Source organism: Chelonoidis abingdonii, chromosome 3 (genome assembly GCF_003597395.2).
Source record: "Chelonoidis abingdonii isolate Lonesome George chromosome 3, CheloAbing_2.0, whole genome shotgun sequence".
NCBI classification, from domain to species: domain Eukaryota; kingdom Metazoa; phylum Chordata; order Testudines; family Testudinidae; genus Chelonoidis; species Chelonoidis abingdonii.
In genome coordinates this window covers 9,672,549-9,695,005 of record NC_133771.1, presented here as the reverse complement: position 1 = coordinate 9,695,005, position 22,457 = coordinate 9,672,549, and the positions used below count along the sequence as shown (strand labels likewise).

The 22,457-nt window shown below is 46.9% G+C and overlaps 1 protein-coding gene across 1 annotated transcript in view; it reads left to right on the top strand.

Annotated features, from left to right (window-relative positions):
- Positions 1-22,457, top strand: part of XKR6 (XK related 6) — a gene marked incomplete at its 5' end in the record, with an annotated part of 343,195 nt that overhangs the window by 85,748 nt on the left and 234,990 nt on the right.

Sequence of the window (22,457 nt, the reverse complement as noted above, 5' to 3'; positions counted from 1 at the left end):
TGTTAGCAGGGGGCCTTATTCCCTGCCAAGGGAGGAAGGTTTGCTTTAGATTAACTAGAGCACCTGACTCCAATTAGAGCACCTGACTCCAGTCATGTGATATAAACCCCTGCTTCAGTCAGACAGGGGGTGGTAGTTGAAGGAGAAAGGTTGGATTGGAGCAGAGTGCAGATTGCAGAAGAGAAGAGTTTGTCCAGAGAGAAATAGAAGGTTTGGAGGAGTGCTGCGGTGGATTGGGAAGCCCAACAGAAACCCTAGGTAAGGGGCACCAGGCTTGTATAGAAGAGAGGCGAGAAGCCCTTCACAAGCTGACGGGTATGAGAGGGAAGTAACCCAGGGGAAGAAACCGCTAGTCAAGTGGTTCACCACAACCCCAGGGCCCCTGGGTTGGGACCTGGAGTAGAGGGCGGGCCCAGGTCCCTCCCTCTCCACTCCCCTCCTCCAAGGACACTAGGGGAGTGATTAAGAACTGGTTCAGAGGCAAGCAATATCGCCCTGAACCTACCCCAGAGAAGAGAAAGCGCGAGACCCAGAGAACAATACCGGCAATTTGCCACAGTATTCACCCACGGAAGCTCATGCTCCAATACGTCTGTTAGTCTATAAGGTGCCACAGGACTCTTTGCTGCTTTTACAGATCCAGACTAACACGGCTACCCCTCTGATACTCTTCTTCGTTAGTGTTTATGGCTGTCAGAGATATGTAGGCTGTTCCCATGTTCATGCCTTTAATGTGGATTCAGCAAAGCTGTATGTCATTAAGCTCCAATCCATTACTTTCTGTGCATGTGTAGTCCCACTGAACTGTTGAATGGGGTTACACATGCACCTAGTCACTCACATGCATAAGTGTTTGCGGTATCAGCTAGTGAGTCCAGCAATACCCAGGGTCAAGGAAAGAGCAAAGTTATGTTTAAGTTTCCCGTACAGCAGCAGCAGAATGTTTAAATTGTCAGTCCTGAGCCTTTCCAAATGCACAATTGCATTTCTAGTCAGATTGAGTTTGTAAAACCATTTTTTGTTAATAGCCCTAAAGTATGGGGCTTTTGATGGATGTTAAGTGCTGCCAGCGAGGTGAGAGCTGCACATCCTATGGGCTCAGTCTGGTAAGGAGCTATGCCAGTGGTCCACAACCTTTTAGTCTGGCGGGTGCCAGACGAAGGACTGTGGCGGCGGCGGAGCATCCGCTGAAATGCCGCCGAATTTCTGCGGCGTTTCGGCGGCAACGCCTCTCAATGACATCACTTGGGGGCAAGTGTCATCATCGAGAGGCATCACTGCTGAATTTCTGCGGCATTTCTGAGACGACACCTCTCGATGATGCCCCTTGCTGACAAGCGACGTCATCAAGAGGCGTTGCTGCCGAAACGCCGCCAAAATTCGGCAGCATTTCAGCGGATGCTCCACCGTCGGCCAGGACGCGGGTGCATTTCGATGCGCCTGCAGGCACTGTGTTGGGGACCCTGAACTATGCGCTCGGACCATAGTTCAGCTTAACCACATGCTTAGTTTTAAGCATCTGAGTTCTACTTGTGGGTTTAAATTGAGCATCTCCTTAGCTGGATTGGACCTTGTAGAACCCCTGTCTGATAAGAGACACTTATGACCCCTATCGCTGTAATAGCTGAGCACATCACAAGCATTCATGAACTTATCCTCACATAGCCATGCACAGTAAAGAAGTACTATTATCCCCATTTGACAGATGGGGAATTGAGGCACAGAGAGACTAAGTGACTTTTCCAAGAGCACACAAGAAGTCTGTGGCAGATCTAAGACTAGAATCCAGGTCTCCTAAGTCCCAGGTCAGTGCCTTAAGCACAAGACAATCCTCCTTTCCTGCAGGAAACAAGCACGCAACTCCCATATTGAGAATATTGCAGTATTTTTTGAAGGGTGGCAGACAGTATGATAATTAAAGTTGAATACAGTAGGTGGTAAATCTATTAAACTGTTTACATTATGAAAAGACTTGAGATGGTCCTTACCAGGAGGATTTACTATATTACAGTAAATCAGCACATCAATACCCATTATTTTAGAAGAACTGATGAATTTCAGGCATTTTTGAACAGCGTGGCAGACTCATCCCTAATTTCTTTATTGTAGTATATTGTTCATCTTCATTTGCAGAACAGTATTCCTTAAATACAAACGCTCCTGGACTTGATCAAACGGAATAAATGTAATCAGAAAATCAGCTGCTCATGGCGTTTCCTTGCATATGTTATGTGTCATCTCCCATGAAGGAGAGGCGCTTTAAGAAACATCCTCATCCATTTTAGCATGTGATTGACCAGGTCTTTCTATGTCATTTTGCTCATCTGGGAGTGTCATCTCTAAAGAACTGAGGCGTTTTGAAGTGAATTACAGGACTGTGAAGATTGCAAGAGTGACTGAATTGCTTACCTTGGAAATGGTCTTTCTTGGAGATTACTTTAGATACTGAGTAGCTGCACACTGTGTATGTACCCCCAATAAATAATCTACCTGACTGGTGACGTTTTTTAAACAAAAATTGAGATACATGGGCTGGGCTAATTAATTTAAAATGTTTGGCTTATTTTTTTACACTTGTCCGTATTTTTAAGTAAAGTTTTTTGGCCCTTTGGGTATTTTATGCTTTTATAATCTTTCCATAATCACGTTTACAAATCTGCTTTTGAGCTGCCGATATATTAAACCTTGCAAACTGAATCCCTTTATGTGTTAACCTACGTTTGTATGTTGTCTTCATTCCTTTTGGCTGTAATTATCCAAGTTCTCGTATCAGGATTAATCCAAGAGCTGCTGAATTATGCTTGTCATTTTTGTTTTCTCTGTAGCAAACTTTCTCTTCTTTATAAAGAGGCATGGCAGAATTTAATTCCAGTGTTTTATAATTTCAATGGATAATATTGATGAGTTTTTAAACTTTTTTCTATTTTTATCCATTTTAAATTTTCAGTTATGCAAAATTATGAGTTGTAAGCAATTTTTATGTAAATGTTCACAATTGCGGGAAATTCCAGGAGTGGTGGCAGACAATGAGATGGTCAGACACTACTGTATATACTCGTTCATTAGCCCGTTCGTTTATAAGCTGACCCACTGTAGTGGGGCGGATTGCCCCACTCCCTGTGAGAGTGGGCTGTGGCAGGCCAGGGAGCCTGCGCAGGCAGGCAGCCAATTAGAAAAGGGCTTATGGGGAGCCAATCAGGGCCCAGATTGTAGACAGCCAATCAGGGCCAGGCTCAGAGGTATATAAAGGCTTCCCAGAGCAGGAGCAGTCAGTCTGTCCCAGGCCTTCGAAGGGAGAAGGTCAGTCTCCAAGGGGGAGACTAGCACCACGGACAGCGCAGTGCTGGGCAGGCTCAGGGAGGTTAGAAGGTTCTAGTCCCTAGCCGCCAGGCTGCAGGCCTTGAGGGAAAGGGCCTAGCGGGTGCAAGGGGCCGTAGGGGAAGCGGCCCAGGGAAACAGGCTGAGGAGGAAAAGGAGGAGGACAGCGAGGCTAACGCCAGAGGGTCCCTGGGCCGAGACCCAGAGTAGAGGGCGGGCCTGGGTCCCCCTCCCCTTCCTCGCGGTACATCCAGTCACTGGCCATTACAGACCACACCAGATCCCTGCCCAGAGGGATTAGACTCTGAGGGCGAGTGGTTGCACATGAAGGCTTGACTGGAGGACTGCTGACGATCGATCCCTGGAAGGGGGTGCCGATGGACTAAAGGGCACTGCCAGAGGGCAGTGGCCTCGAAGAAGATGCCGCCGAGCAGGGAGCAACGGGGGTCTAGAGACACCAACAGAGGGCAGATTGACGGACGGGACACCACCAGGAGGGGGCGCTCCACTGGACAGAGCTAATTCCCAGGGTTACCAGCAGGAGGCGCCAGGTGGTGAGTCCCAAACCCGTTTACACCCACCAAGATGGATTAGTAAAAATAGCAAAAACTGTATGACCCTTTCATAAGCCGACCCTGTATTTCAGGGGTTGGAAAACTTTGGCTTCCAACCCATCAGGATAAGCCGCTGGTGGGTCGGGACATTTTGTTTACCTGGTGCATTCACAGGCGTGGAGCCCCTCAGCTCCCAGTGACTGCGGTTCGCCGCAGCTCCCATTGCCACACAGAGCTGAGGGGCTCCATGCCTGCAGATGTTCCAGGTAAACAAAATGACAATGTATTAGATATTCAATTCAATGATTCCATAGAGTTTAAAATAATCAGATTTTGGTGTAAACCTGTTTATAAGCCAACCGCCGCTCTTTGATGCGTCACTTTTTTACCAAAAATATTTGGCTTATGAACAAGTATCTACGATAATTATTTAATGCCAGTAGACATTGAGGATCAGAAAATTAAAGCTTTATACCAAAAAAAAAAAATGTGTATATTTTGACATGCAATGTTGACGAAATAAATATCCTTAAATCAAACTCTAAACGTTCTCAGGCAGCATTTTTCTTACTTTGCCTGTCGGTAAACTTTGATTATCGTCGATGGAAATATTTTTATTAGTTTGCGTGTCTATGGTGAAATCAATGCTTATGGACATTTGCAGATAAAAATTGAATCCTTCCCAGCCTCTGAGAGCAGTGCCCATGAAACAGTTTTAATTGCTGGGCCTCAGAAGTGATGCCCAGGAGTAACAGCAAAGGTTCGTTAGAATTCAGGATTCTATCAGAATGGGAGAGCTGCTGGATGGAGACAGCCTCAAGTGTTACAGGGTGGCTGGCCTCTTCAATCACGGTGGTCCCTTCTGGCCCTGCAGTCTATGAATGTGAGGGGAGTCAGGGCCCAGTATCCCTGTGCTGGGCTTCTTGAAGAGGAACAAGCCCATCTTAGTGCACCTGCAAGCAGTTATCAGTCAGCCAGCCACCTGGGCCTGAGGAAAGCTCAGTTGGAGGGAAGTGACCTTTGAGAGAGGTGCTGCCCAGGATTCCAGCAGGAGCATGATGACCGAATCTCTCCATGCTGACTGGAGTGAGTAAAAAGGGCCAGCATGAGAGAGGGCTACAGTTAGCATGAAGCACAGCCCAGCTCCAAAGGGAGAGCAGTGCATGTCTTACCTAAGGAGCATGAGTTCGTTTAGAACGAGAGCTCAGCTCCCAGAGGAGGGCTGGAGACACCTGAGGTTTGGGAGAGGGTTAGCCCCCCAGGGTCAGAAGAGGAGTTGGACTTGAGGGGTTAACAGGGCAGGGGTTCTACTCTGTAAAATGACTTAATAAACAAGACCCCATAAAGGGGGCATCTTGTTTTCCATTTGGAAAACCTTTCCCCACAAACAACCCTACTGATTTCAGGATTATTAATTATTTATATTACAGTAGCGCCTCGGAGCCCCATCATGGACCAGGATCCCATTGGGCTCGTTGCTGGATGAACAGAGAACAAAAACATGCCATAAGGTTCTATCCAGTGTGAGCAAGAGCATCACAGTCTGGCCCTGCTTAAGTACATTAAGGCCCTACTTAAGCCTATTTGACTTCTTTGGTCCTCTCCTTAGTAAGCAGATTAGTTTTTTCTGTGAGTGAGTCTTTGTACGTACCAGGGGAGGAATATTAAATGGCTTGTTAAGAGTCATTGTAATGTGTAAGCTTGTGTTATTGTTTCAGTGCCCCAAAAGCGTGCCAGGTGCATTACAGAGCAAATATCCACATTCCTTCCTCCAAAGAGCTTAACACCTAATATTAGATGCTAGCTGAGAAGTGTGGAATAACAAACGGGATGGTGTAAAGAAGAACAGGCTTTCCCCGGGCAGGAGCTGTTTGTTCTGGCCCCACTTCAGCAAGGTACATAAGCGCAGGCTTTAACACTAGGGAATGGAGTAGTCCTTCTGGAGCCAATGGAAGTATGCACTTGAAAGTGAGCATGTGCTAACAGCCCCAATTCAGCAAGGTACTTAATTATATCTGTTCTCAGTGCCTGGTATAATAGGGCCCTGGGCTCCAATTAGCACCCAGTTTTGTTAACCTCCAATCTCTTAAAGCTCTATATAGACACCCCCCTTGTCACATGAGGCTGAAATGCTCCAGATTTCGCTGCAGCTGAAAGTGCAGTCAAAGCATAGACAGGTCCCAGCCGTACCTGCTTTATTCAGAGAAAAACAGGCATGGCTAACGTCCATAGAATCATAGATATTCCCAGGGCAGAAGGGACCTCAGAGGTCATCTAGTCCAACCCCCTGTTCAAAGCAGGACAATCCCACTAAATCATCCTAGCAGATTTTCAAGCTGCGGCCCTTAAAAACCTCTAAAAGATTGGAGAGCTCCACCGCCTCCCTAGGTAACCATTCCAGTGCTTCACCACTCTGAGTGAAAAAGTTTTTTCTAATATTCACCTAAACCTCCCCACTGTGACTTGAGACCATTGCTCTTGTCTGTCATCGGTACCACTGAGAACCGTCCATAGATTCATCCTCTTTAGGACCGCCTTTCAGATAGTTTAAAGCAGCTATCAATCCTCCTCATTCGTCTATTCTGCAGACTCCTACATCCCAGTTCCCTCACCTACCCTCTATAGTCATGTGCTCCAGCCCCCTAATCTTGTTTGTTGCCTTTGCAGGCATCTCTCCAATTTTCTTCTTCCTTGTAGTTGTGGGGCTAAACTGGACACAGTACTCCAGATGAGGCCTCATCAATGCTGAATAGAGGAGGGATCACGTCCCTTTATCTGCTGGGGCATTCTTGCATACTTAGTACAGCCCAAATGCCTGTTTAACTTTCTGGGCAACGAAGGGTTACACTGGTAATCATGCACCTCCCAGCCATTCTTGTACCACTGTTAACACCTAGGTCCTTTTCTGCAGAACTGCTGCCTAGACACTCGGTCCCTAGTCTGCAGCAGTGCATGGGGTTCTTCCATCCTAAGTGCAGGACTCTGCACTTGTCCTTGTTGAACCTCATCAGATTTCTTTTGGCTCAGTCCTCTGATTTGTCTAGGTCCGTCTGTATCCTATCCCTACCCTCCAGCATATCTACCACTCCCCCAGTTTAGTGTCATCTGCAAACTTGCTGAGAGTGCAGTCCATGCCATCCTCCAGATCATTAATGAAGATATTGAACAAAACCAGCCCCAGGACCAACCCTTGGGGCACTCTGCTTGATACCAGCTGCCCACTAGACATGGAGCCATGGATCACTACCTGTTGAGCAGAGAAGGAAGAGTGGCAAAAAAAACCCCAACCCCTCTGAGTTGATCCTCCCTGGGCTGGATAAGCCACCTTAGTAGTACAAAGCAACTGCCCCAGAGATTTCAGCCCAATATCTAGAAACTGAAGTCTTTCCCAGAGCACTACCTATCTCCTCCCTACATGTGCAAATCCTCCTCAACAGGGTTAGATTAATCCAGGCCATTTGTACAATGATTGACATTTCCAAGTTTTAAACGGCCCCAAATCAATGCTGTGCTATATGCTCTGTCGCGGCAGGGGAAGGAGTGGCATGTCCTTCAGAAACATTTCCCATTGGGCTCCCACCCCCACCCCCAGGAGAGACTTTCTGCAGGTATTGATTTGCAGCCTATTAAGACTAAATGATTGTGTGTGGAGCTGCACAGAGCTGAGTTTACCAATGCCGGCATGCCTGCTGTCATTAAAAGAGAATTCCAGGGATGAACTTGAGTGTTTTGTAAAATGGAAGTTGATTTCATTCCTCAACTGAAGCATCTCTAGAGATGTTTGCTATGCATCGGGGAATGACCATAGCATTCTAGCACTTCCTCTTCCCATGTACTAAATAGATGATCTATTCCGTGTAAACATAGACCTAAAATGAGGCTTTTCGAAGGAGCATGATGGAATCGGGTGTCCAGCTTCCCTGTGTGCCAAAATTGGTGTGAGATGCCTTTACACTGGGATTTTCAAATAGTATCTTTTAACAATCAGTTACCCCAAATATTATCAAACTATATGAGGTAAAACAGAAACCTCTAGTGGTGGAAAGTATTAAAACAGAGTGACTCTCTCCAAAATAGCCCACGACTGCATCATCGCATTCTTCGCTTCTATTGAAGCCAGTGCAGGCTCAATAGCTTTGAAAATAGAAAGACTTTTAGCTAAAGCCCTAGGCTCCTAGATCCACATTTAACGTTAGGTGTCTACCTTTAAAAAATATACCCTATGCTCCTGTGGAAGCAGCAACCCATTGCATGGCACATCTTGTATATCAACCCCAGAAAGGGTAACACTCTGTACAGATGTACACTTGTAGCAGGGAAAAAGAAATGGGAAATGTTGCCTATGTACAACCTGAGGAGGTGCATTAACAGAGTCCTTTGCATTTAATTTCGTAAATGTTTTCAAGAAACCAGAACCCCATTGCCTACCACGTGGCTGATTCATGTTTATCAACAGTTTCTAAATAAAGTGCTTGTAATAGTAAAAGGCAGTGGTTATCCAAACAGTTAAGACACCTGAGAGTTACTGAAGCATCTTTAAGGGCAAGTGGCTCACAACAGTTCAAATCTTGGGACGGCTGGCACCCTGGGGTGGAAGTGGAGCCCCCCAGAGCCAAAACCATGAGCCTACAGCTTTAGCTGAAGAGTCATGCCTTGTAGTTAGGGCAGTAACAGACTTGTCTGCTCCGCGGATGAGGCATTGGGTCTGTGCGAAACATACATTGGCCAGTGCATTGCATTAGTGTCTAAAGGCCTCATCCAATCTCAGAGCCCCATTGTGCTAGGTGCTATTCAGATAGAGGCAGTCCCTGGCCTGAAGAGCTTACAGTATAATAGCTAGGTCTCACAAAGAGTGAGGGCAAAAGAAGAGAAGATATTTTATGACCTGAAATGGTTCAGTCCCGTTTACTTGAATTTCCCTCCTCTTTTCACCCCTCCCAAATCCCCATTGGGCTGAGATCAAGCTTGGGATGTTTCACATGAACAGGAGAAATTTTCAGGCAGGCACAAGCTTCAGAAAATTTGTTAAAAAGACTTTGCAACATTAACTTTGGTGCTTGCTGCCTGTGAATTCTACCCAGGACCTGTTCAACCAGATTGCTCTGTCTGGAACCTGCGTCATGAACCGAATAAGGCTAGTTTAAAACAAAAACAAAAAACATCTGTCTCAGGCACAACGTGATTCAATTTAAAAATGTCACTTTACTCAATGCCTAGTGGGGGTGGGTTCTTTGGTACTTTACCATTGGAGACTACATCAGGTCCATGCACAGCTGCAGAACCACGAGGGAATAATACAGCCATACGTCTCATCTTTCTTCTGCTTCCAGACAGCCATGGTGAGACATAATGAAGCAGAGAAGGGGAGGCAAGATAGAAGAGAAGGAATAAGAATTGCTTGAAGTGTTATTGCATGTTTTGTTTAAGACCTTGCCTTGATTTAGGGCATTATCAAGCCAGTGGGGAATCGTATCTGCAGTTTACAGCAGACCAGATCACAGAGTACAAACTGGGCTTTGTTCTCTTTGTGTGTCTTCACTCGGTGGGAAACAGCATTGTGGAGAATACCAGTGAAGGAAGCGGAATGATCTTGCTCTATAATTTATTGACTTCGACATCTTCCTATAGGCAGATAAAGAGCTCGTTTACAGCACTACATTTCCCAAAGCTGCCTGGGGGCAGTTTATTTAAACTGGTTTTTAACCCATGTTCAACTTATGTTCACGTCAGTAGCAGTTTTCACCCTAAATCATATTTCAGTTGCCTCTCTGGGTTTGAAGACTCTTGCTGCTTTTAAGGCAATACCCCTTTTGACAATACTTGGTGTCCTGTGTAACCTGTAACAGGCTGGCTTAACTGCTGCAGCCAGACCCTTGAAGTGCCCAGTCCTGAGTGGGGTTCTCATTTCTGTGGCAGTGTGCAATAGAATTGAACACGTTTCCTACTCTATAAAGTATTAAAACAAATCACAGGGCAGTAGGTTGTAGGGCTGTCAGATTGTGCTAGGGAGTTCAATAATGGTTTCCATTGAAATAAACTTTCTGAGTGGAGACAAATTGGTAGGGAGACAAATCCTAGCTTGGAAGAACAGCCATGTTATAGTGAGGGCCTACTTTCAACTTCCATATCAAGCTATTAATAAAGCACACAGTAGTGCGAGAGGTCAGAGATCACCTGAACAGTACCGAACAGCACCCAAATATAAGCTGGCCATGGGGATGCATGTTGAAGAAGCAGTTTCTCAACCTCGTACACGACTGATTCTGGGAAGAGCTGCAGTAAGACTGTGTCTAAACAAAGAAGTTGTACCAAATGAACATAAGTACTTTTTTAAGTAAAAAGGGTGCAACCCCTTGTGTGGACACTTACTGTTGGTTTAAGCTAAACCAAACTGAGAGTCCATGTGGGGGATAGCACTGGCGCAGGATATGTCTTCACTGCAGACTTAACTGGAGTCATCTGCACTTGAGTTAGCCTACCTTGAGTGAGAGCCACCAGGCTACGAAATTACACTTGAGTTGCTGTCTCTACTCGCTGGTGTGGTGCTAAGACTTTCAGGGACACATCCCTTGGTTCTTAGCAATGTGGGAAGCTGAGCTACTCTATGATTTTTTTCCCCTGTGAAACGTGGTGGAACTTGTCTCCTCCTTGCAGGTCGCATGGAGGGGATTATGAGAAGGCATTGGAGGGTGAGCTTCTTTCAAGTAGCTTTCACCTGCATTTGCACTACAGAGCAGTTGTGTCACCAGCTCACTTGAATTTTAACCTGTCCTTCCTGTTGTGCCAGCCAACTGGAGTTAGATGAACCACCACTTGTGCTTTGCCTTTCCAGTGGGAAGCAGTCTGTACTTTCTCTCCCCACACCCTCACGAGGTCCCTCATTGTCTTCCCTGCATGGCAGGGGAAGAGTCAACTTCATGTGGCTACACACACTCACACTCTTTCTCTTTTCCCCTCCACCCCCATCATCCCCAAGCAGGCTTTCTATCTGACTCTCTCCAGCTGATGAATCAGCTGCTGCCTCACAGAATTCACAGCCTCCCTGTGCTTTTATTTCCCCCTCTAGTCTTGGGTCAAATTATGCAGCATTTCACTGAGATCCTAAAGAGGCTGAAGAATGAGCTCATATTATTCCATGGAAATTCATATTGTTTACAGCCAGAAGGGATCATTAGACCATCCAGTTTGGCCTCCTGTATAACACAGGCAGGAGAATTTCACCTGTATTTTGAGCCCAGTAACTTGTGTCGAACTGAAGCATAATTAATGTTTGGCCAAAGCACATCTCCCAGAAAGGCAGCCAGACTTGACTTGAAGATGTCAAGAGATCGAGAAGCTACCCCTCCCTTGGTAACTTGTTTCCCACAGCTAATCACCCTCGCTGTTTAAATCAAATCAAAGTGCCATTCTTCTCATTTGAATCAGTGGCATAGACCAGGGGTAGGGAACCTACAGCCCTGGGTTGGAGCCGACCTGCTGCTTCATTTCATCTGGTCCATGGCAAGTCTCCTTGCTGCAGGCTGGAAGCCTTGAGCCTTGGTGCCCCCACATAGACACAGGGCTGGAGCCATGAGTGCCGGTTTGTCCCACCGCTGGGGGAAGCCAGAGTCGGCTCCAGCTCCCGTAAGTGACTGGCATGTCCCTGTGGCCCCTAGGAGCAGGGACAATCAGGGAAGCTGCGCGCTACCCCCAGCACTGGCTCTACAGCTCCCATTGGCTGGAAACCATGGCCAATGGAAGCTGTGGGTGTGGCGCCTGTAGGCATGGGCAGCACACACTGCGCAGAGCGCCCTGGCCCCTGCCCCTAGGGCCCAGACATAGCGGCCGCTTCCAGGAACAGCATGGAACCAGGGCATGTTAAATCATAACACAAGAACTAGGGTCACCAAATGAAATTAGTAGGCATCAGATTTAAAACAAAAGGAAGTATTTCTTCACACAATGCACAGTCAACCTGTGGAACTCCTTGCCAGAGGATTTTGTGAAGGCCAAGACCATAACAGGGTTCAAAAATGAACTAGATAAATTCATGGAGGATAGGTCCATCAATGGCTATTAACCAGGACGGGCAGGAATGAGGTCCCTCACCTCTGGTTGCCAGAAACTGAGAATGGGTGACAGGGGGACTTGGTGATTACCTGTGCTGTTCATTCCCTGTGGGGCACCTGGCACTGGCCACTGTCAGAAGACAGGATACTGGGCTAGGTGGACCCTTGGACTGACCCAGTATGGCCATTCTTATGTTCTCATCCAGAAGGGGCAACAGGTGGCAAAAACATCTTTGCACTCTGCCCTTGATGTCACCAACACAGCTGCCAGGACCATCTCCATGGCTGTGGTGATGAGACAAGTGTCGTGGCTTCATCTCTCGGGATTCCCAAAGGAGGTGCAGATCACAGTGGAGGATCTCCCTTTTGAGGATGTGAAGCTCTTTGCTGAGAAGACCAATGCCTCTCTCCACTCCTTAAAGGATTCCAGAGCCAGGTCAGGTCACTGGAAATCTATACACCAGGGCAGAAGAGACATTTTAGCCCTCAATACCAACACAGGTAAAATTTGTCCCAATTCCTGTTGCAATGGAACTATGAGCCCTGGAGGGAAAAGGGAAAGTTCTCAATCTGAAAGCCTTCAGGCTCCCAGTTCTCCACCCAGCCGCTTTCCCCTAAGAACCACTTTTGATTAGCAGGTTAAGGAACTGCAAGCTCTCTCCCCACTTCTGTTCGTGACCTTGTACCCATTTGGCAGCTTTCCACAGGACTTGGGAGTGCATAACCTCGGACAGATGGGTCCTAGAGATTGTCAGAGATGGCTATACCATCCACTTCGCCTCTTTACCCCCTCCACAACACCCTTCCCCATCCCTCTTCAGGGAGCCTTCTCACAAGAGTCCACTATGGCAGAAGACAGACCGCCTACTGCAGTGAGGAGCCATAGAACCTGTACCCAAGAGGTAAAGGGTTCTGCTCTCACTGCTTCCTAATACCCAAAAGGAAAGGAGGTTGGAGACCCCTCCTGGACCTCAGAGCTTTCAACAAGGTTGTCAAGGCTCAGAAGTTCAAGATGGTCACCTTATCGACGATCCTTCCATCCCTGGAACAGGGAGACTGGTTTTTGGACTTCGACTTTCAAGATGCCTACTTTCATATTTCAGTACTACTGGCTCACAGATGTTTCTTCAGGTTCTTGGGGCATGACCATTACCGATACAGAGCCCTCCCGCTTCGACTTTGATCGGTCCCAAGAGTATTGTCCAAAGTACTCTCAGTGGTGGCCGTCCATCTACGATCACAAGGGATCATGATCTACCCTTACCTGGACGACTGTCTCCTCAGAGCCCAGTCACTTCAGGAGGCTTGTGAAACTGCTGAGGACATGATACGCTTGTTACAGATCAATTCCCAGAAGTCGACCTTCACACCATTGCAACGCCTAGAATTCATAGGGGCTGATCTAGACACGCTACAGGCCAAAGCCTTCCTAACTCACGATGGGTTTCAATCCCTGGTATCACTTATAAACACGGCTCAATGCAGCCCTTAAGTTCCAACCAGAACCTGCCTCCAGCTTCTGGGGCATTTGGCAGCTGCACGATGGTGATTCCGCACGCCAGACTTCACATGCAATACCTACCGCTGTGATTCATCTCAATTTATAGACCAAACAGAGACAGTCTGGACAAACCCCTGTCACTGCCCACGAGGATCAGGAGCTCCCTGGAGTGGTGGAAGAATCTGGCCAATGCAGGAAAAGGGATCCCCTTTTTTCAGGCTCCACTTTCATCGCTCCTTACCACAAACACACTCTGGTAGCATGGGGCGTGCATTTAAACGGCCTCATAGCACAATACAAATGGTCACCCACGGAGATATCCCTGCACAGGGGCATGCGCAGGAATTTAAATTTGACCCCTTTTGGAGGGCATATTCCATGCCCTGTTAGGCGCTCATTCTCCTTCCTCGCCCTCCCCAACTTCAGCAAGAACTCACCCGTCCCTTCCCTCTCCCCGCCCCAGCCCTGGCAGGAACTCGCTCTGCCATTTCCCAGGCCCCAGAAGGAGCTCATTCTTCCCCTGCCCTGGTAGGACCTCACTCTCCCTCCCATCCCGGCAGGGCCAGAGAAGTTCTGTGCTCCCAATGATTATTGGAGGCAGCATACATGACCCTGTCCCTGCATATCAATCTCTCGAGTTGAGAGCGGTCAGGAATGCTTGCCTGCTGATAACTTCCTCCCGCTGATAACAGGATCACCTTTAAAGATCCTAACGGACAACGTAGCCCACATGTATTATATCAAGATCACGCCATCTTTGCATGGAGGCAATGAAACTGTGGAGCTGGTGCATCTCTTACAATGGCAGCTTTTTTGCAGCTTACCTCTCGGCAAAAGGCAATAGTGGACAAGCTCAGTCGCACATTTCCACATGACCCTGGGTGGGAGATGCACCCATCAGTACTTCACAACTTGTTCACACGATGGGGAACGCTTTCCACAGGTCTGTTCATCCATTGTCCGTGATACTGTTCCAGGGTGGGGATTAGACAGCACCATTTAGGCGATGCCACTCTCCTCTCGGACCTTCTTTACACCTTCCCTCTATTTCCTCTTCTGCTGAAGGTTCTGCTGAAGATAAAGTCTCACAAGACGACCTGGTACCCTTACCTGATGCAGCTCGCAATGTGCCCACCGATCTCCCTTCTGGCCACTCTGCATCTTCTCTGTCAGGACAAAAGGCAGAACACACATCCCCACTTTGGGTTCCTCCGCCTCAAAGCATGGCTCCTATGTAGTTCTAGCACATAGAGAGCTCATGCTCAAAAGGAGTACAAGAAAGACCTCCACACGACGCGCTTACCTGCAGAAATGGCCCAGGTTTCAGATTTGGTGCATGTCCCATCAGCTGTCTCCAATGTCGGCAACTCTTCCACATATTCTGGAATACGACCTGACCCTTAAAAAATCAGGGTTATCCCTGAGCTTTCTGAGTCCACCTAGCAACCATTACAGCATTTCACCAACCCATACAAGGAGACTTGGTATTATGGCATCTGACCACTAAGAGGTTCCTTAAGGGAATAACAAACCTCTTCCCTCAGTCTCTACTTCCTATCCCTCATGGGACCCAAACCTAGTGTTGAAAGGGCTGACTAGGCCCCCCTTTGAACCTGTGGCCACCTGTTCGCCAGCATACCTATCGATGAAAGCGGTCTTTCTGGTTGCAATTACCTTCACTAGAATAGGGAAAATAGCAGCTCTGATGACACGTCTTCTGTACACTGTGTTCTTCCCTGACAAGGTCACACTTAGTCCACATCCAAGGTTCATCTCTAAAGTGACCTCCTCATTTCACATGAATCCGTCTATTTGCCTTCATGTCTTGTACCCCAAGCCTCACCCAGAAAAATAGGGAGGCCATACTGCGTGCCCTTGATGTCAGGAGAGCCCTTGCATCCTACCACGATCGGACAAAGGCCTTCAGGAAGTCCCCATGACTATGTCTCTCTATGGCAGAAAGATCTAACTCAGCAAGATCTGCCCAAAGAGTCTCCAAGTGGGTCTTGAATTGCATCAGATAGTGCTACGAAATTAGTAACATGATCCCTCTGGACTCGATCCGTGCACATTCCACAAGATTAATGTCATCTGTCACCTTTCTCAAGAATGTCCCCATCTCAGAGATCTGCAGAGCGACGACATGGGCATCAGTCCACACCTTTGTAGAACATTATGCCATCAGCAGGGACTCTGCCTCGGATTCCATCTTTGGCTCCACAGTACTGTCATATGTGACAAATCTGAGTCCCAAGTCCCAGCCCTCCAGGGAGGGTACTGCTTGGGAGTCATGTACAATGGAGCACCCATAGGGACGCTACTCGGAGAAATTGTTACTCATCTTGTGCAGTAACTGAGGTTCTTCGAGATGTGTCCACCTTTGGGTGCTCCACTGCCCGCCCTCCTCCCCTCTACTTCGTAGTTCTCGCTATGACTCTGTGGTAGAGAAGGAACTGAAGACGGTTATCCCACACGCACTTACTAGCCTTGTAGCACAGCACAGGGAGAGACAGTGCACGTGCAGGCCCAGCGGACACTGCTACCAAAGTTCTCCAATCAGTAGCACAGGGACGCAGACACACCTATAGTGGAGCATCCATAGGGGGACACATCTTGAAGAACCATCGTTACTGCACAAGATGAATAACTTCTTAGTATAGAAGATCTGGGGTTCAAACTCTATTGATGGCCCATGGTAGGGAGTGTTACCCTAAGGAAATAAGAACATAAGACTGGCCATATTGGGTCAGATCAATGGTCCATCTAGCTCACTATCCTGTCTTCTGACAGTGGCCAATGCTAGAAACTTCAGAAGGAATGAACAGAACAGGTAATTATCAAGTTATCCATTCCCTGTCACCCATTTCCTGTTTCTGGCAAATAGAGTCAGAAAATGGTTTTGCATTCCTTCCCATTCTGCCTCATAGCCATTGATGGACCTATCCTCCATGAATTTATCTAATTCTTTTTTGAACCCTGTTATGGTCTTGGCCTTCCCAACATCCTCTGGTAAAGAGTTCCACAGGTGGACTGTACATTGTGTGAAGAAACACTTCCTTCTGTTTGTGTTAAACCTGCTACCTATTAATTTCCTTTAGTGACCCCTAGTTCTCGTATTATGAGAAGGAGCAAATAACACTTGCTTATTTACTTTCTCCACACCAGTCATGATTTTATCATCTTCCCCCCTTACTCGTCTCTTTTCCAAGCTGAAAAGTCCCAATCTTATTAATCACTCCTCATGTTGGGAAGCTGTTCATACCCCTAATCATATTTTGTTGCCCTTTTCTGTATCTTTCCAATTTCAGTATGTTGTTTTTCAGATGGGACGACCAGATTTGCACACAGTATTCAAGATGTGGGTCACCATAGATTTCTATAGAGGCAATATGATATTCTATCTTCTGTCCCTTTCTAATGATCCCAACATTCTGTTTGCTTTTTTGACGCCGCTGCACTTGAGAGGATGTTTTCAGAGAACTACTTTTATGAAGAAGTGCAGAGGTGGGTGACCACAGCATCGAGCAGCATATTAACAGCTGCAAATACTTCCACAGCAATTTTGTTTCTGCCTTTTATTATTATTATATTTTTTACTGTCACCTTTTTTTTGGTGCTGGTGGGGACGCAACTTGCAGCAGGATCAAGCTCCCACCTATGTTCCTGAAGTGATGAGGATACATGTAGCTTTTGCAAAAAAGTGAGAGGGTCAGACTGCTCTGTCACACTTATTACATTGCCAGCGTATTGGGGCCCAGTCTGTGAGTAAGATCCACCATCCCCACCCACAAACCTAGAGGTGGTGGTGAGTGGAGTGGGAGGGAAACTTCGTCAGTCTGGTTAGCTGCAGTCCATCCACTCACATCTCTAGCTGCCCACTCTGTGGCTACCCATTTTTGTCCTGTAATCTGCTCCATTACTGCTGGCTCCATCCCCTCTCTGCTCCCAACTCAATTTGCACCTCATACCCAGGGTCCACTCACTTTCTTGTGTTACTTTCTCTAGGCTAGATCTTGCACCGTTCATAAGCCATCCATAAATGCAATTCCAATAAAAAACTGGTGTTATTCAGAAAATCAGAACATAAAAATATCTGTCCTGATAATACAAGGGAACACTCTGTAGGGAACTATGGGTATGCAATTTCTTTATGTAAATGAAGCCTGCCGGCAGCTAGACTTTCCTTTCTTCTCCGCAGTGGGAAGCAGAGAGTTCTGTTCTAAGTCTGGCTCTAATGCTTTATTTATTTAAGTTGAACATTTTGTGTGAAATCTTTATAAGAATGTGCATCCACCTTTATTTATGTTTTTGAAATGCAATAGGAATTGCAAAACTGGATTAGGCCCTATTATAAGCATTCCCAATCTGGACCTTAGCGTCCAGAAATCTGGGTGCCTGCATGAACCCCTCTAAGCTTAATTACCAGCTCAGATTTTATCTCGCTGCCCAGCCAAAAATTCCAGGGTTTTGGCTCCCTCTGGTCTCCCCAAGCCCTTCCCTGGGAACCCCAAGACTCAGAAGCCCTGAGTCTACACAAAGGGAAATACCACTTCCCTTCCCCTCTCTCTCCACCCAGAATTTCTCTCTGGCTAACCTGAGAGTTACTGATGCCACTCTTTACATCACAATACCAAGAAGCATGTCTCCTCTATTCCACAAGAGAGAAACCAAATACAAGGAAACAGAAATGATTCTATCTCTCTTCCCCTGCACCAATTCCCTGGTGCTGTAGAGCTTCACCTCCGTAGATCTAACACAAAGAGAATTCCCTTCCCTTCGTTCTTAGCCACCCAGAGAGAAAAAAACTCAAACAAGTCTTACAAAGAAATTTATATAAAAAAAAAGAAAAGACATAAAAATATGATCTCTGCATTAGGTGACAATACACAGGCTATTTCTTAAAGAAAAATATGAATAAACAGCCTTATTCAAAAAGAGATACAATTTAAACATTCCAGCAACTACACACATGTAAATACAAAACAAACAAATACAGCCTATTGTTTTTTCTACTTTGTACTCACAACTTTGAAACTCAAGATTAGAAGCTTGAAGATAGAAAAAAAAATCCCCTCTCCTAGCTGGAGCCAGACAAAGACACAGACCAAAATTCCCTCCCCTGAGCTTTGAAAAATCCGGTTTCCTGATTGGTCCTCTGGTCAGGTGTTTGGTTCCCTTTGTTAACCCTTTACAGGTGAAAGAAACATTAACCCTTAGCTATCTATTTATGACAGGCCCGAAGTACCGTCCAGTGCAATATCTTACCTCTGACAGTGGCCAGACCCAGATGCGTCAGAGAAAGGTATAAAGAACCTTGCAAGTGCTGATGTGGGATAATCTGCCTCCTACTTTAGGTGTCTTCCTGATCTCTCTTAGTTAGAGACCGGCCTGTGCCCTGAAATGTGAGGTATAATGTCCCTTCCAGAATGTTTGTTAATAATTCTAGTAAACGTGGATACTGTTGATATCCATATAAATATTATTCCGTCCCTTTTTTGAACCTTGCTAAGTTCTTGGCCTTGGTAGGTAATGTATTTCATAAACAATACACTTATTTAATGTCTTTTAAAATGTCTTTCTTTTAAAACTTTGGAATTAAGACAAGTCCCAACATGTGATTGAACCTCACTGCCCATCCTAAATGTTTCTTTCTTTGAAAATGGGAAATGGAAAAACTGTAGCTTTAAAAAAAAAACAAATCCCCCAGGGATTTTTTTTTTTTATTTTAAAAATCTTCTGCAAACCTTTTCCAACTGGCTGTGAGAACAAGTCAGGCTCTTCTCCTTTGCAGTTGAAAGGCTCTTACCTCTGGACTCCTTCAGATTTGAAGCTGAGATGCGCCTAGCATTGGTCTGTATGTGTGCTACCTTTTGAATAAAGAAAAGAAAACTTTCCAACCACTTATTCCCAGGGTAAAACTCGTGACAACTTGTGGAATCTAAGAGGATCCCGGCAAAAAGTTGCAGCCAAAATAACGGATGGGAAAAACTTCCAGACTTATTCAAAATCCCATTGCTGTAATCAAGCGGATTAAGACATGAGGCTGCCTGGATCTGTAACTGGTGAAAAAGCCACGTGGCCGATCATTGCCTAAAGAAAAGTCCCAACAGCCACCTTGCAGATGGTATGTCAAGACCAATACTGCTGCCTCTGAGAAATCTAAGCCACTTCATGTCTGCAAAAGCCTGTGATTAAACTTGGCAGTGAGCTGTCTCTCTGCTTGGCTGCAGACTTTCATACAACAATTGGCAACTGCTGGGTGCTGAGTTCGTTTGGAGAACTCTGTCCGCTATTGTTCTGATTCTTTTGTATTGTGCTAGCGCCTAGAGGCTGGGAGAGTTCCCGCCCCTGTGCATTTACACTGTAAACTATGGAAGGCTGGGAGGAAAAACAGCACTGGGCCTGATGTCCTCCTAGTTCTCCAGCAGCCAGGTTTGGTGGGCATTGAGCCATCTTTAGTAGCATCTATCTCCTCTTAACTCGGAGAGGCCACTGAGACGTTGAGTGGTCTATCCATGTGGCAATGGAGGTGTATAAAACACACTGATAAATCTCAGCATGTTTTCAGGGCTAGGTGAGGTGAAAGCCAGGGAAACTCTTGCAGGCAAAGCCACTTCTCGCAGGATTAGAATAGTTGTTAGCCAGGGTTAGGGCAACCACACGTTCCATTTTTAAGCCCTTCTCCAGGTGTCCCAACATCCTTTAAAATGGGCAAATTGTTCCATATTTTCTGTCTACCCCTCTCCCTTAGTACTGGTGGCCCTGCTGCTGGCTGGATCCCTGCTTGCCAGCTGCCCACCCACCCAATAGTGGGGCGAGGGTAACCACTGGCCCACGATGAGGGTGGTTGTGCAAGACTGGTGACGGGGCCAAGATGCAGCGTGCCGGCTCTCGGCCAGCAGCGCCCCACCCCTCATCCCATTTCTGGCTGATACCGGCTGTGAGCTGCAGTGTCCGGTGAGTGTGGGCAGTCGCTTCTTCTGCCCACCCTTCGGCCCTTTACATGCTCCCCCTCTCACTGTCCTCTCCCTGCTTTGCCCCTTCGCCTGCTCCTCCATATCCCCCCCGATGTAGCGCATCCCGCTCCCAGCGCTGGGCAGAGAACCAACCCCTGAGTGCTTAGCTTGCCAGCAGCCTGGCCGGCAGGCTCCTTCCTTCCCCCACTGCCTCTGGCTGGGCTGGTGCCCTGGGAAAGCCCAAGACCCTCCGGCCTGGGGCGATGGCCAGGAGGAGCCGAGCTCTGCAGGTGCCAACACCCCGCATAGCACTGGCATGAGGAAGCCTCGCCGCCCCTCAGCTAAGCTCTGGAGGGGAGAGAGGGGAGGAAGAGAAGTGATTTCCAGGCTGTAGTTTTTAAGTGAGGTGAAACTTGGGGTATGCAAGACAAATCAGACTCCAGAAAGGGGTTCAGTAGACTGGGAAGGTTGAGAACCACTGAGTTACATGCAGGGCCCAATCAGCAGCTGTGCTCAGAGGTGCCTACCAGCTCAGATCCCTCAGCAGAGTGGGGAGAAGGCAGAGCTCCCATCTTCCTTTTAGCCCGGTGGTTAGGACACTTACCTGGGACTTGGGAGACCCCTGGTTCAAGTCCTAATGGGGAGAAAGGAGTTGAACTGGGCTCTACCACCTCCTAGCTGACTGCCCCAGTTGTGGGCTATTCCAATTCTGTCCCTTACGTTATAGCTGAATAAAACGAGGCAGAGTGACTAGTCTTCTAACGTTGCAGTGAATCAGTGTCAGAGGTGGGAAAAGAACCCAAGAGTCCCAGGGTGAAATTGTGGTCCTGTAAAAGTCAACAGCAAAACTCCCATTGTTTTCAGTGGGGCAGGGTTTCACCTGTGGTGCCCATTTCTCCCATTCAAGCACCACTCTCCAGTTCTCTGTAAGGAATGACAGAACAATAAGAGTCATTTCTACTGCCAGGTTTCATTTGAGCTGATTGCTGCAATGGCATCATCTGCTTCCATGGGGGGTTCTGTGCAAGGAGAGGAAAATCGTCTAAGAAATATACATATCTCATTAGCTTTGTGTAGGAAATAGTCATAATTGCAGCTCTAAATGAGTCTTAGAAGCTGCAAATCAGTATCACAGCAAGTGTGAAGAATCAAATTAAACATCTAAGTGAGGGCTGGTTTCCTAGTAACTCGTGATTCGGAGGGGTGTGTAGGTATTGTAAGTAACATTGTGATGCAGCCTGCGCTTTCATTTTGCACTAGGAATTGTTGCTGCTAAAAGGTATTGTTTTTTGATCTCAGAAGTTATTCCTTACTTAGGGGATATTCATGGGGTGATAATATCAATAAACAGTACTGCTCTGAATGCCAAAGGTCGGGCGGTGTATCTTACATTTTCTAAAGCTAGAGTTTCTGCTCGTTTCTTTACAGGCAGTAATCGTTTTTTATGTGTTGCTGAGAGAGGCAGCGTGGCCCCGTGGTTGAAAAGGCACTGGACTGGGACTCAGGAGATGTGGATTTGCCACTGACCTGCCGTGTAAACTTGGGCAAGGCCTTTGGGGCAGGGACTGTTGGTTGCTACAGGGTTTGTACAGCTCGTCGCACAAGGAATTCGGGTGCTACTGCAATAGAAATAACTTTCCCTCTCTCTTACTCCTCCTGCTCTTTGGCTGTCTTGTCTGTTAAGTCTGTAAGCTCTATGGGGCAGGGACTGTCTCCTCTATTCCTAAAGGTGGCTCTGAACTAATCCTTCCTGACTGGTCATTCCAGCACCCAAATCAATGGAGCAGAGGGGTCCCTAACCCAAATGTGAAGAGATAGGGGTGGTGTAAAAGCCATTGCATTAGCTCTTCTGCACCTGGAGACGACCTCTACATCCAGGGAAGCTTGAGAAGACCAGAGAAGCCCGAAGCAGCCATAGTAGACCTGCGATTAAAGTCTGCTATCCCACTGTCTAATTTGAAATGCCCTTAAGAGTGGAGTTTCCACCATTTCCCTGCTTAAATATCTATTACCTATTTTTGCCCCAAATGATACCAGCATAATTACTCTTGTGTGCACAAACTACAGTAACTGCCTTTGT